Below are 13,312 nucleotides of genomic sequence, written 5' to 3' on the forward strand. Positions count from 1 at the left end.
TTCTATAATATATACAAATATAAAGAAAATATAAATGAAATTGCCTACTAGCAAGGGAGACAGACCCCCAAGTTGAAATCTCTCATTACCAAATGAAGCTTCCAATACTTGAAATGGGTTATATGTAGTTGAGTTCTTGGCCAAAGTGGTTCCATGGAAACTCCAAAATAATCCAGAAAATGGTCAATGCTCTTGGTAGTGCTCCACAAAGTGATGGTAAAGCCCTATGATTGAAGATAACACCCACGTAACTCACTGAACACAGAAAAGTCATGTTGCTGGCTATCCAGAACCTTTAGCCTAACAGACTATTAATGGTAATGGAAGGTACTCTACATATTACCAAAAGAGAAGGGTAAATATTAGCCCAGTTACAAATCTTTAAGTTTATTAGAGTAACCTGCTCGTTAGATACCCTGGCAGAATAGAGGCACAAAGTTTGTGGGAGTAACCAACCAATATCTCATTTGATTTAAGGCCTACTTCAGGAGATAGATCCCATACTCAGTGTTGCTTGGGTGGTAAAGAACTTGAGACAAGGTTTTGGAGCCTAGAGCCACTTGGAGTCACCGCTTATCCCTGCTAGGATCTAGAGATTTTTAATGTGTTCAGATCAGGCTCATTTTCCCTGAAAACCAGTCACAATGAGAGGCACCCCACCCACATTCTTTCAGTGAGCAAGACACAGTCTACTGAAGGAGGAAGCTTTAGTCATTTCTGCTCTGGAGGAACTGCCTATTCACCTATTTTCAAAAATGTTCAAGGGAGCCTTCACAGACAGGCATACAAAGGTCCTGACTGCCGTGGTGTCTGTCTGGCCATTCCTATGCCTTTCTATAGGAGCCCTGATAGAGGACCCTGACCTGTAGACTTTGAAATCGCTGCTTGATGGGTTGAATGTCCTGTTAACACAGAAGGTTCATTCCAGTAGGTGCAAACTCAGAATGCTTGATTTGAGGAGGAATGTGAACCATAACTTCAGGAGCATACAGGTTGGATACCAGGAAGATAACTGCTCACTACAAACGTGTCCTGACCCTGGGAGGAAGATATATTTTAAGGTGGTAACTGATTTTGAACTCACAGAGGTCAGTTTAGATGAATGGACTATATATTTGTTGCAATGGGTTGAGCAGAGAAAATCTTCCATTCATCTATGCTGTAGGAAACTGCACAGTTGTGCCTTACCAGTCTCTACTGTCAGAAAGGTCTTTAAATTGGTCGATTTGAACTGTATCCTGGAGCTATGGCTGAGTCAATGGTTGCTTGAATTCCTGGTAGATCTTGTTCCTTATCTGGAGCAGATGAGCAATCTTCACACCCTCATGCTAGAGGGAATTAAGGAGCCCTTCAGTGCTACTACTTGTGAAAACCAGGAAGATGAGTGGCATAGCACGTTGCTTTCTATGCTCCCCAACTTTGTCTGTCTCCAGAATCTGTTTGAATGATATCTACCTTCTAGAAGACTCCCTTGACAAGTGGCTCAGCTGCCTGACGACCCCTTTGGAGACATTGTCAATTATTGACTGCCATCGGCTCTTACAGTCGGACTTCGAGTACTTGCCCTATTGTCTGAATATTCGTAAGCTCAAGCATCTGAACCTGAAGGGTGTCTTTCTATGTAATATACTCCCTAAGCTTCCGGGGCTCATCCTTGAGAAAGTCTCAAGTACCCTACAAATTCTGGAACTGGAGCAGTGTGGAATGACGGACTCTTATTTCAAAGCCCTCTTGCCTGCCCTGAGTAAATGCTCCCAGCTCCTCAAAGTCAACTTCTATAAGAATGATATCTCTCTGCTTGTCCTGAAGGACCTTCTTTGTCACACAGCCAAGCTGAGCCAGCTGACCCAGGAGCTGTACCCTGCCTCTCTGGAATGCTATGAGGGTAACAAGATACTTAAAGACAGATTTAAGCAATTTTGTCCAGAGCTGCTGGACCTACTTAGGGCCCAAAGGAAGCCCAAGAAAGTCTCCTTTGCTACAAGAGCCTGCTGGGAGTGTTCACATTCCTGTTATTATTCTAACCTGGGGGCCACAGATTGCCTTTGTCAGTAAGTAGAATAAGGTTGCTTCTGGTCCCAAGAATGGAACACTGTGTATTGTATGTCCTTGTTTGCATATAATAAAGCTTTATTTAGGGATGCTAGTGCATCTCCATCAGAGCACACAGAAAAAAAAAAAAAGAACTTGAGACAAGATAGACCAGAGACCTAGAGAAAAATCAAATGCTATTTCTCTGCTAAAGGAACATAACAATTAACAGATTCCTAATGACATCCTGCTATACTCATAGACTAGTGCCTTGCTTAGCAATCATGAAAGAAGCTTCCTCTTGCAGCTGATGAGAACAAATAAAGACCAACAGCTAGACAATATGCAATGACTGAGAGACACTGGAATACTCAGCCTTAAATGGGATGCATCCCTCAGATCTCTCCCATTATGGCTCAGGGAAGTCTATATATATATAAAAAAAAGGCAGAGTGTGAGGATCAAAATGGATGAGGAACACCAAGGAATCAAGGCCTTCTGAACAAAACAAGACTGGCACACATATGAACTCACAGACTGAGGCAACATGTACAGGTCAAATATGAATCAAGAATCTATCTCCAATTGATAACCACTTGCAAATGAAAACTTAGTTTTCTCCAAGGGAGTCTCACGGGGGAAACAAATCACTCTTAAGTGTAGGCCACATGCACAGTAGTAGATAGGTGGGCAGGACAAAATGATCTCAACAGCATCTTCGGAAGTTCTTTGTCTCATAATGTTAAATCAGGGCTCTTTTTTTCTTAGCTGTCCTATGTATATATGGCTTCTGGTTTGGGGGTTTTATGGGATTCCTATGTGTGCAGATGTGTGTGTCTGTGCATATATATGTGTTTTTTTGTGGTTTTTCCTTGTCTCTTTTTCTTGTTTAGATTGTCTTGTCATATTATAATTTGTTTCTTTTTCTCTTATTATTATTCCTTAGATCCCTATTCATTTTCTAAGGAGAGACAGACAAGCTGTTGATCTGGATGAGAGGGGAAATGGGAAGAAACCAGGAGGAGTAGGAGGAAACAAAATTCTAATCAGAATGTATTGTATGAAAACAAATCATTTTACAAGGAAAAAAAAGTCTGTGAGCAGTAACATTTTCCATTTTTTTTCTTTACCACCAACCTTACCATCTAACATAGAATAGATATTTCACAAATATTAGAAAGCATTCATAAATAAGAAATTTTAAAATATTTTGCTTAATCCCATGAAAGAAATATTAGTCCTCTCACTTGACAGTCTTTTGAATCTTTATATTTTTATTCTAAATTTTAACTTTTTATTTGATTAAAATAAAGTAAGGACAGCAACCCACACACAAAACCTTCACCACATAATGTGTTCTGCCTACAAGATGTGCACCGACAAAAATGGAGCAGAGAATGGCCAACCAATGATTGCCCAAAACTAAGACCCACCCCATGGGCAAGAATCAATCCCTGACACTATTAATGACACTGTCATGCTTGCAGATAGGAGCCTAATATAACTGTCCTCTGAGCGGCTCCATCCAGCAGCTGACTGAAACAGATGCAGCAACCCATACTCAAACATTAGAAGGAGCTCTGGATAGTCTTGTGGAAGAGTTGGGGGAAGGATTGAGGGAACTAAGGGAGATAGAGACTTCACAAAATGACCAACATAGTCAACTAACTTGAAACCATGGGGGCTCCCAGAGAGTGAATCACCAACTAAAGAAAGAGCATGGATTGGACCTAACCCCCCCCCTGCACATATGTAACAGATGTATATCTTGGTCTTAATGCTGCTCCCACAACAGCTGGGGCAGGAGTTGTCTCTGAATCTGTTACCCTGCCTGTCGATCCCATTCCTCTAACTGGAGGGTCTTTTCTAGCCTCACTGAGAAAGGATATGCCTAGTCCTGCAGTGACTTGGTGTGCCAGGGCCTCTCCCTTCTAAAAGAAGAGGAGGGGGAATGGGGTAAGGGGCTGTGTGTTGGGGGGGACTAGGAGGAAATGGAGGCTGCTATCTGTATGTAAAGTGAATGAATAATGAAAACAAAACAAAATAAATAAAATTACATTATCCCTGCCTCCTCCTCTCTGTTTTCGTTTTAAACCCTGTGTAAGTCTGATTTGAGATTTTTGTTACATTAGCTTATAAGGATATGGCCTTAATTAAATATGATATTGTCTTTCTAAGAAATTGAAATGGTAGCAGGTGTGGGCTTTATCAAGTAAAGCGTACTGTATAATACAATGGGGATGCTATTTGGAGGCCAGGGAGATAGGAGAAAGTACTCAGGAAAATCCACTCTGCTAGCACCTCGACTTTGGCCACTCAGCCTCCACAACTGTCAGAAATAAATTTCTGTCCTTTAAGCTTTCAAGTGTGTGGACTATATAACTGAATTGCTTTCTGTAGTAAAATTAGTGAAGATGATGCTTGTGGGGAGTGGTGTTGGCTGGAGGGATCTGGCAAACTTAGAAGTTGAAATAGAAAAGGAAAGGCTTGAACCTGAGAATTCCAGGACCATGCTGGATCCTATGGGAAAAGGTTATCAGTGAGAAATTCCTCATAACATGAGTCAAAAAACTTGTTAGAAAAATGTGTGTTAACTATTTACTTCTAAAGTGCTTCCTTTATATCGATTTACAATCTCTCTGTTTCCAAATTGCAAGCAAAGTGTTTGAATTTCTTATACAAGGACTTTGGAATTAAATAGAGGGAAAGGAAGAGAGTAATTTGGCTGAATACATGTCAAACACAAATACAGAGCAACAGTGAGATTAGTGAAACAGAGGCTTACAGCCAGCTGTGTTGATGGGACCATATTATCCTGAAGATTCACAAATTACAAAGAGAACATTGAATTTCTCCATAACAAATGCTAGAGAACATGTAACAGACCTATGTAATTCTCAAAGTGTAGTGTAGTATCAGCTGACTGCTGGGTACCATATACATATTGCCCAGAATGTCCAATATATGTTCAGAAACTAATGTTTATATTTACTGGTCATGTACTGGCAAAAATGGATACATTTCAAAATAAAATGCATATTTTAGCATGGTTTTTTTAATCTTCAGCTTAACCTTTGTTGAGACTCAAATACTCTATTGTGTAGAAAGAAAACAGAATATTAAACATAAAACAATAAGGTGCAGAAAAAGGCCTGGAAAGAGCAGAGTGTAACCTGAATAGAAAACCTTCTGCAGAGCTTAAGGCACAAGGCAGGTGAGTAATGCCCTTCTTCCTGGCTTGACAATTTAGGAGTATCTTAAAGACTGAAATAAATATTTGCCCCTGGAAATGTCTCCAGACTATCTTTATTTTCAATAGCACAATTCCACACCACAGGAGAACCAACAGGAATGTGCCTTTTCTTGATTTGTCAAAACTTGAAGTACATCCAAATATTAATTTAAATTAGTCATTACCAGCAGACTCTTTGAAGTTTAGCAGACCAGGAAAGCATCACAATTTTACAGACTGAATGTTTATAACAGATTTCAGAATTTTTCTAACTATCTGTAGAATTCTTTCTACCAAGAAGGCATTTGTATTGTCTCCCATAAAGAATGACAGTCTAGGATTTCGGGCATGGTTTTGCTAACATAAACTTGGAGAATCATAGGCAGCATGCCCAGACCCTAAGTACATGCCAGTACAGGTAATGAACTCCTCTACATGAGCCTAAGTTTTTTTGGACAGTCACATGGATGGCACTCAACACCTTTACAATTTCTAAGGCTCTGTCTTCTCCCCACCCCCATTGCAACAGAGGTGGAAATCCTTCTAGCTATTCCAAACTCAAGTTTTATTACACAGTAGAAAATTATGATGAGCACCTCCAACATAACCACTGATGAGAGAGATGCTTCTTAACTGAGTCTTTCCCCCTGAAGGGGTGAAGCAAATTCTATTTCTTTATGCTTACTTTTGAAAATTACTTCAGGACTGCTGAAGGCAGCAGAAAGACCACTTGCACTTGGGGAGCTCATACTTCCCCAATACTTAGATTTTTCATTTGACCAAAATCAACTCTCTAGTGGACCTCTAGTTAAGTAGCATAATTGGCTGATTGCAGATATTGTAGCTGACACAAGTTTCCATAGGCATTAGGGACAGACTTTCACATTAAAACATTGTATGAGAAAAGTCCATTCAAAATAAATCTTTATAACAGTAAGTTTTAAAGATGTTTAGAATTTTACAATGAAAATATGTTCAAGATATAAATGAAAAAAGAACATAGAAAAATATATTCTATTCTGTAAAAATAAATGTCTATTTATATTTAAGTGTATAACAAAGCATACAAGTATACAAAAGGGCTCTTGATTGATGGCTTTCTTTTTACTTATTCATTGCTTGTATGTTCTCTATTTTCACTAATGAACATGGACTATAATGGACTATAAATGAAAGAAAATAATATTAATGCTATCAAGAAAAACAGAGACACTCATCCATTCAAATTAATTGCAAACATGAAATATTTCTCCATACATTACAAGACTGCCTTTAAAATGAATGCTTCTGCTCAGTAGGAGAGGATTGTACACCAAATAACTTGATTTCTATTGGCCCCATCTCTAGATTAAAGTTTTGAATAATGTTTTGAAGTAAAAATAAATCATTGACTATGCAGGATGAAACCATCTCTCTGAATGATAATAGTAACGTGGTAGGAATTTGGTATGCTTTATTTTATGTAATCCATATAGTTATGCTTTTCCTTGATACCATTTAGTCTTGTTCTCCAGGTTAGGCATTGTTAAGTGAGATCTAAGCAACAATTTTAAAGTTATAAAACTAACAATTGGTCAAAACTATAACTCCAAATCAGGACTACCTTGGTCTCATTTCTATGTTACATTATTTAACAAAAGTGTGCCTAGAGAAGGTTATATACTTTGAGAGTACAAAAATAAAATAAACTGATTATAGTGGTTTGAGTAAGAAAGGTCCTCCTAAGCTTATGTTTGAATACATGGTCCCCAGTTGATAGAACTTTTGGGGAAGTGTTGCGAGTTATGGCCTTGTTGGAAGAGTTGTGTCACTAGGGTCAGGCTTTGTGGTTTCAAACCTCTATACCACTCCCAGTTAGCTCTCTCTGCCTTGTGCTTGTGTCTCAAAGTCTATGCTGTTGCTGTAAATTCATGCTTGCTTCCCTATTCCCATACTTCCTGCCATGATAGTTATGGACTATAACCTTCTGAAACTGTAAGCCCCAAACAAACTCTTTGTTCTATAACTTGCCTTTATCATGATATACTATAGTATGAAACTAGTCATTATATACATTACATATATCATTAAATTTATCCTTTCCATAAACCTATAAGAATATGGTGGCTCATGCTTACCACCTAAGCAGTCAGAATATTGATAGAGAAATATTGCTATGAGTTTGAGGCCAATATATGCTACATAGTGAGTTAGACAAGAAAAAAAAGTTGAAAAGAGAGACTCTACAGTATTATCTCATCAGTCCTTCCCCCCCCCTCTCTCTCTCTCTCAAACACACACATACATCAGCTGATTTCACACATCAGCTGATTACATGATGATAAAATGGCTTTATTAGTCTGTTTCTTCTACAAAACATATGCACCTGAATTGTTGCATGTGTATATACTGCTATGGCCTTCCAAAGTTCATACATCTTTAGTCTTTCCCCCAGAATATTACAAGCAATCAAGAAACCGTTTAAAGTATATCAGAATGTATGTATAGGTTTTCACAAATACTCATGTTTACATAAGGACTTTGAGCACCAGCAGAATTCAGTATCCATGGAGAAGGTGTCTCGGAATCCAATACATCATGAGTATCAAGGGATAGCTGAATAAATAAAGTACTGTGATAAATTACTTACACGTTTTATTGAACCCTTACAATAACAATCAAATGAGGCACTTTTATTATTTCCATTTTACAGTTGGGGAAATTGGGGTTTAAGAATATCAAGTAGCATGTCAGAAGTTATATTCTGGTTTGCTTTCTGTTGCTAGGTTAAACATCATGATCAAAAACAACTTGGGAAGATGTGACAGATTAAATAAAAATGTCATTTATAGGCTCATATATTTGAATGCTTACTCACCAGAGAGTGGCACTATTTGAAAGGATTACAAGGATTAAGGGTGTGGCCTCAAGGGAGGAAGGGAAGCCACTGGAGAGTGGGCTTTGAGGTTGCAAACACCTGTGCTAGAAATAATCTCTCTCTTTCTCTGCTTACAGATCAGGATGTAGCTCTCAGCTACTGCTCCAGTGCCTACCTACATGCCACCATGTTCTCTGTCTTTAAAAACTATAAGCAAGCCTGCAATGCTTTCTTTCATAAAGACTGCCTTGGTCATGGTGTCTCTTCGCAGCAATTAAACATTGACAAAGGCAGGAAGACAAGATTCATTTGGGCTTACAGGTTGTAGTCCACCATTGAGTGAAATTAGGGCTGGAACTCAGACAGGAACGTAAAGCAGAAACCACAGTGAACCACTGCTTACTGGCTTGCTTTTTATGTTTGTTCATTTGACCAGCTGGCTTTTGTATAAAACCCAGGCCAGCCTTCATAGAATTGTACTGTCTATAGTGATCTGGGCCATCCTACATCAATTAACAATCAAGAAAACACTCCATGGACATTTCCATAAGTCAATCTGATGGAACCATTTCTTCACATGAAATTACTTCTTCTGAGATGTGTCAAACTGAAACCAAAGATTAGCAATCACAAATTATAACACCAGTTAAGTGGTACAGTCAGAAATAAATCTCTATAATTTTTATTGCAAAATCATGAATAAAATTATAAGCAGTATGAATCATAACCAATTAAATAAAGTCAGAATGAGCTAAATTTTTTTCTCTGTACTTAATGGCTGTGTGATGCTTGGAAATTTGTTTACTATCTCTGGGCATAGATTATTTTCTATGAAATTAAGATGATGGTGGATTTTAACAAGTTGTCATAAGTAAAGGTCTGAGAACAATGGCTGACAATAGTAAGAGCCACATGATAGTACACTGTGATGATATGTGGTAAGCTGGGCACAAAGAGACATCCCACGTATTCTCACTCATATATGGAAGCCAAAAAAATGTTGATTTCATAGAAAAAGTATGATAGCTGTCACTAGCTAGTTAGAAAAGAGTAAGAGGGGTGAGAGTAAGTACTAAAGTTGTATATAAGGATAAATTAGAATATTCTACAATTCAATAGGTTTATTTCAGTTTACACCAGTTACTATATATCACCAATGTGACTGCCCAAACATAAGCTGAACAAGGGATATAGACATGTCAAAGTAAATGAGAAAAGCCTATGATCTTAATCCCACAAAGAATTACAGGTAATTAAGGAATGCTGAGATCAGGAGAAACAGTCTTCCCCAGGAAAAAGCACACCAATTGGTTATCTAATACCAAATGGTAAGCCCTGAAAACATACATACAAGTAATTCTGAATGCACTGAACAAGATATTGTTATATTTAGGAATATATATATGTGTATACATATCTCCATGCAATAAAAACGAAAGGTGAGGCCATGAGTTTTAAGGAGAAGAGGAAGTAGCATATGGAAGACTTTGGAGTGAGGAAATAAAGAGTACATGTGGCTCCTAGGGTATCAAACTGGTAAACTTCAGGTTCAGAAACAGACTGACCCCCAAGTCTCAAAAACAAGGTGAATTATGACAGAAGAATATACTGGCCATCAACCTCCAGCTTGTGCATGCTCATTCACACACACATGTATTCATATATACACTACACACAAAATTTAAAAACTAAACAATAAAATGAAAGAAATTTACATATGAAATGGAAACAGAACAAAACATGTTCAAATAAAAATTAAAAACATCAAAAGCAATAACAAATACAGAGTTTTATAATTTCAGATGACAACATATTCTTCTGCCAAAAATAATCCAATTCAAAGTGAAATGTTTAACAGATAAACACCTCTCCCCAGATGTGTCAAATTGAATCCAAAGATTACCCATCACAAATTATATCACCAGTTAAATGGTACACTGAGAAATCAATTTCAATAGTTTTATTACAAAATCATGAATAAAATCATAGGTAGTATGAACAATAGTGAAATAAAATTAGGTAGTGAATGTAATTATGCTTTATTCTTACAAAACACTTCTGAGTGTTTGATAATCTTTAATTCCTTCACTTCTTCCTCATACTATAATCTGAGCAGCAAGTAAGTATAAATTTTTAAGAAACAGTAAAGACACTGAACAATTTAAAAAAGTTAATCCAAAGTATTGATCCATTTCAAAATCAAGAAGCTCATTTGAACTTTTGCCATAAAGTTTACCAAAGAAAACTTGTTGTCCACCCTTAATTTTACCCATAATCATAACTTGTCACTTGTGAGACTTATAAGGTAATAGCTTTTGACTGTCACTATTAACCTATATAGGACAAGCAAGTAAAGTCAGAAGTTGTTATATCCAGTAGTATTGAATAGTGATGAAAGGATATTATAAATTATGAATGTAAAGAACTTCTGAAATTTCAATTTATTCATTTGGTTAAATCTAAAGGTAACCACATTCATTATAGATTATTCATATTAGGTATAGTCTAATTTTGTTCAATATTCCCCTCTAAACAAAATACACTTAATTAATCTTTGGGCCCCTTAGCAACTCTCTAGTGTTTTAGATGGATTTAATATATTGTTTTCTTCTCTGCTAAAACACATTTTTTCCTGCCCTCAGCCCCTGATTTTTAATACTAGCTAACCCAACACAAAAGCCATGTAAACACATTTCTTTTAGTTTAAAAAGTAGTGTTTGGATTTTGTCACAGATAGCCTTTGTTTCAGGATAATTTTTATTTTACAAATCACTGGGCAATGTTAAAGATTGGGGAAGCACTCTGCTCGGAGATCCAAGTATATTACAATTGGTATAAAACTAGGGCTGCACATAGTATAATTTCTGCAGGGTTAATCTAGATCATTCACTGCATCTAAGCAGCATGGTCAGAGCTTGCAGCAGAGTTGAGATATATTTATAATTTATGTAGATCCATGCAAATGAGTATGTGATCGTTGTGCCAAGCATATAAAATGAAATGCTTCAAAGGTTAGAATGTGCTTGGAGAGAGCATCCAGCTCACCTTCTAGGTCTTGCTGGGGTTATAGCAAAATTATCTCATAAAGCTAAAGAGAAATATTTTTTAAAAATCTATTAAGAGAAGCCCCAGACACTTGGTGATATGTTCTAACCTTATTTCTTATGCAAATGGATTAGACCTAATGGAGACAAGGTTACCATAGTAAATAATTCCCATTTCCATCACTTTGTGAAGTGAATACAACCAATCCACCAATAAGAGTTGTCCAGCTGTTAACTATTACATGCATATTTAATGTGTAAAACATTCTAAAACATAGAATGATCTACAGCAATCATGAGGGTTGTGTTGGAGTTGTCTATATTTATAATGTCTAACAATATAACCTTTGTCTCATGAAATGGCCTCAGTTTTCTAACTGGAATTGAGTTCCCATTTTTTCTTGCAACACAATACAGACCTCCCTAGAAGGATACAGTTCATATCAATCCACATCTTGATTCATTGTAAAAGAGAGTTTGAAAACATTTCTCTTAATGCATCTATAAACATTAACATCTACTCTAACAGCTCTGAAGAAAGGGGCTTGCTCCTGAATCAATATAGCCACTGCCAAAGCATGATTTAGGGTCACAATCAACTCAGTGTATGTAAGTGGGACTAACATTCCCTATGGTTCTGGGGCAATAGTCAACTTCTTCACTGATCATGCTTCCTCTAACCAATGCAGTTTATGAGCCTCAATAACTCCATAACAGCTTTTAATGCATTTGGTCCTAGGTACTACTGAACCAGATTTTCTTCAGCTTGAATTTGATCTTTATTAGGTAGAGCATTCAATTTTACTCTTAAACTAGAAGGCAGAGGTTTTTGTCTCTCAGATTTCCTTTTGTTAATCCAAGACACATTAGGTCCTCTTCTGGCAGGAGAGCCTCATAACAATCTGTTGCATCAAGCTAGTTTGTTTTTTCTATCAAGATCATACATGTCACATGTTTTGCACATGCTGTGGCAGACATTTGTGAAAGGCCAGATTATAAATACTGTCAATTTCATAATGTCCTTAGATTGAGCCTGGTAGTCATAAATCCTCATAAGGACTATAGATGTCATTTGATCTTGGACTGATACTATATTATTCTACTGGGTGTCTGTTCTCTGTGACACAAGTTGTAATTTGGTTACATATAAGAAAATGGTAAGAAATAATGAAAATATTTATTTCTAGTTCATAACTAAGGCCAGTCATCATAATATACATGAATAGCTATTGACAACTGATGGCTGCTAGGGAAGAGAGAGGCAGTTTTCTTCAGAGATGATGCCCTTGTGAGGCTTCATATTCTCCAATGGATGGCTTTACATCAATGCATATACAGGTATACTAAGTAAACTCAGTGTGTTTTTCAAAAGTCTACATGAATTTGAGGTATATGGAAAGGGTAGAAGAGAAAGTGTCTGTAGGTATATTTTATCAAAACATAGCATAAGTATGTTTGACATTCTCAAACACCAAATAATTTTTAAACGCTTATCTGTGTGTCTGTGTGTCTAATGTGTCCATGTGCACACATACAAGCATTAAAGAACCAGGAACATGGAGATCAGAGAACAACTTGAGAGTGTTAGTTCTCTCCTTCCAACATGTGAGTCCCAGGGACCAAATTCAGGTTGTTGGACTTGCAGGCAGGAGCCATTACCTAATCAGCTATCTGTGGCCCAGAGTATCTATTTTAAAATATAACTGGGCTAGATTTCTCTAGTTCTCCATACCTTTAGAAAGTGTGGTCATTTTTGTAATTCATAGGAAGTAATTTGCTATATACATTAGATCCACTGTATATAGCAAGATCTATGAGTGCTTGAGTCACATAAAATGACAATTTTCTGACTCAAAAACCCTTCCTCACATACTTTGAATCATATCTAAATTGATTCTAACACAAAGAAGTGTAAATATTACGAAATAATGATTATATACTCTACTTTCAATTGAATTGTATAAGCTATTTCTGTTTCTATGTGAATTTTAAGATTTTCTCCCTATTTCTTTGAAGAATGGCCTTGAAATTTTTATGGGGATTTCATTTAATCTTCAAATTACTCCTGGTAAAATCCATTCTCACAGTATTGATTCTTCCAATCCATGATCTTTGTATGTCTTTCTATCTTCTATTGCTGTCTTCAAT

The 13,312-nt window shown here is 36.9% G+C and overlaps 1 pseudogene; it reads left to right on the forward strand.

Moving 5' to 3' along the window:
* Positions 1 to 644: 644 nt before the first annotated feature.
* On the forward strand, positions 645 to 2,055 carry LOC114628520 (annotated as a pseudogene).
* The last annotated feature ends 11,257 nt before the right edge of the window (positions 2,056 to 13,312 follow it).

Source organism: Grammomys surdaster, unplaced genomic scaffold (assembly GCF_004785775.1).
Source record: "Grammomys surdaster isolate TR1022 unplaced genomic scaffold, NIH_TR_1.0 61, whole genome shotgun sequence".
Lineage (NCBI taxonomy): Eukaryota > Metazoa > Chordata > Mammalia > Rodentia > Muridae > Grammomys > Grammomys surdaster.